Genomic DNA, 3,080 nt, shown 5'->3' on the forward strand with positions numbered 1-3,080 from the left:
AGCATTCAACATCTTCAGCTTAGCAAGTTGCATGATCTCGAAGTACGGTAGAGTTTTGAAGTGACTAGGACATGCCATGTAATCAACTCCTCCTTCCCTCTTGATCGCGAAACAATTGATTTCCTTGAAGTAACCTCAGCTTAGTATTTTACCCTTGGAATACTTCTTGGTTCTCTTTCCCCTTTCGTAGAAACTAGAAAACTCCGGCTCGAGTTCTGGCTTATTCAACTGATCAGGATTAACGACGTTTTGTTTCCACCAACTCTGATGGATCTCGTCTTGTACAACGTTTCTGTTAACTTTAACCCTATCACGTTTGAACCATTCATTAATCTCATTCCATGCCTCAGCTTTAGCTTGCTCGACTCGGAGTTTCTTCTTCTTCAACTCAATCTCTTTTCTTTCTTTCTCAATGAGCAGTTTCTCATGTCGGATTTTCTTGTTCTTTTCAATTAAAACATCCACTTCTTTCACTTGTTCTTTATATACCTTCCTCGCCTTTTCTAGATCATCTAACTTCTTTCTTTTTACATCACTACTCAAATTGAAAAAGTCACTTAAAGTGTTGAGTGACGGATTTGAGTATGGCTCAAGCGAAGGCATAACAATCTCAACTTCTTCCTCTTCTTCTTCTTCATCATCAAATTCTTTTACCGATTCGTCCTCGGATTCAACAATCACATTCTCTTTTACACTATTCTTACCAATAGAATCCTCACTCTTCTCATCAGCAAACAAATTATCGAAATCACTCAAGTTGATATTTTGGATTGATTTGGGAGGGATACTGGCAAATGACTCTTCTTGTGGAGCCTTGTTCTCAGCTTCAACTGTCTCTGCATCCTCTGTATCGTTTTCACTATCGTATGCCAGAGCAGCAAGTTGTTCCATCAGAAAATCACTTGGTGGAACGTCCCCCTTTTCTGCATCATTAAAAACATTTGAATAATTCATATAATATTCAGCAGTAAAGACCTCACCATATTCATTAAAGCTTCGAATAGGTATCACTAACGGTATCTCAAAAGAGGGTCCTCCAGTTCCAGCATCTTCTTCATCGTCTTTCTCATCATCACCACCCAAATCAAAAGAAAATTCTTCTCCTCTCTCCTTAATCAACTTAGTTTTACCAGAGGTAATCGATTCGATCTTATTGTTCAAATCCTTCAATTTATCTTTATTCTCACTCTTAATTGCCAATACCTTCTTCTTCAACTTCTCCGTCCTTCCCTTCTGACGGTCCAATCTATCAGATAACCTTTTATTTTCTTCTACCAACAATTCAATCTTAGCTTCACTGATCTTCTTCTCTTCAATGGCTTGATTTTCTAGATTGGTTAATTTTGTGATCAAAGACATCAGTAGATTTAGCTGTGCCTTGAATTCAGCTGGCGTGACCTGAGTTATTGTGGTGGCAGGTTTTGGTGATGTAACAGCTGTTCTTGCATCCTTCATGAAACCGGATGGTTGTCTCTGAGCCTGTTGTTTCGAACCTCCCTGTGATGACTTTTGAGATAAATCAAAATGATGTTTCGTTCTTTTCTCCTTCTTGTTGGGCTATTCTGAAGTCATCGCTTCCTTCCCTTTCCTCTTCCTCTGAATCAAGCTGACATCATCCTCTGTCGCTTCATCATCATCTTCGATAATCTCATCATCATCATTACCTCCTCCTTGAACTTCACCAGTAGCTCTCTGATTATCACCCTCACCTTCCTTATCAGAAACTTCATAGTTAGAGTCTGAATTCTCATTCCTCCAAGCATTACCTGCTGGACATCGATAATTCTCCTTGGCAAGATGACAAATAAGGTTTCTGCTAAAGTCAGGTTTCAAACCCTCATTTCTTGTCTCCTCCATTCTTCGAAAAGTTATCGGATTCATTGGCTTAAGGTGAATAATATCCTCTTCAAGCTTAGGAAGATCGGGTGCAACGTCATTAATGATCAATTGAAGAAAATGGGCATAAATGAGATATCTCTGAGTAGAACTGAAAAGATTTGCTTTGAAGTGGTGTAAGAAAAATCCTGAGAAATCGTATGGAGCCTTTAGGACAAGTGCCACAAACATACTCTGCACTTTTTCATTCAACTTATCAAAAACCGATTTGCGTCCACTCAAGCAGTGCATAATCACATGAGCAAGATATCAAAACTGTGGAGGTAGAAACGTCTTCATCAGTTCAGATTTGCCAGCAATATACCCAGAATAAGCACATCTCTTGAAGCAACCAGGAATTCTTTCTCAACTGATCGTCATATGAAAGCAGTTCTCGTCATTAAAACCCAAAATCCTTCTTATCACTGTCTTAGAAACAATGATCTCATGCCCTTGAACCTTACTAACAATCTTAGCATCATCTTCTGATACATCCAGTATAGCATTTCCCCAGAATTCCCTCTGATGGCTGTAGTATGGCGTAAATGGAGTAGAAATAGCTGTATGTATCCTTGATCTCTGAAGGAAGGCTATAATTTCTGTAAAATGATCACCTCTCTCTAAAGTAGTGTCATAGAGTGCGACTTGATTGTTCAGTTCACCCTTCTCTAGAGGAATCTCTTGCTGAGCAGGTGGGTTAATTGGATTCACTTGAGGATTAGCTTGTTGCTCCCCCTGTCCTTCTACGTTAACAATTGGAACATTGACTTGTTGATCAGCCATTGATGATATCTTAACAAACTGAAACATTAACAGAAATGTTAGAAATACGACCCACATATCATAAAATATCAAAGCATTCGCATCAAAGTGTCATAAACATGTTAACATGATAAACCGTGCGAGTGATAATGTCACACGTACGGCTGAGTCATCAACCGTGCGAGTGATATAGTCACTTGTGTCACTGTTGACACGTTTGAGCCGCAATATGGTTTCAGACAAGGTACACGATTGAGGTACTGTTCATAAGCGAGTGAGTCAACCGTGTGGTGACTCGTGCGTGTAATCACACGTGTCAGCTATGTCAAACGAGTGAGCAACCAAATCCATTTTAACAAGTAAGCTCAAAGGTTCACACGGTTGATCATCAACCGTGTACTGACTCATGCGTGTCATGTCTCACACGTGCGAGTGATGTCACT

This window comes from Rutidosis leptorrhynchoides, chromosome 1 (genome assembly GCF_046630445.1).
Source record: "Rutidosis leptorrhynchoides isolate AG116_Rl617_1_P2 chromosome 1, CSIRO_AGI_Rlap_v1, whole genome shotgun sequence".
Lineage (NCBI taxonomy): Eukaryota > Viridiplantae > Streptophyta > Magnoliopsida > Asterales > Asteraceae > Rutidosis > Rutidosis leptorrhynchoides.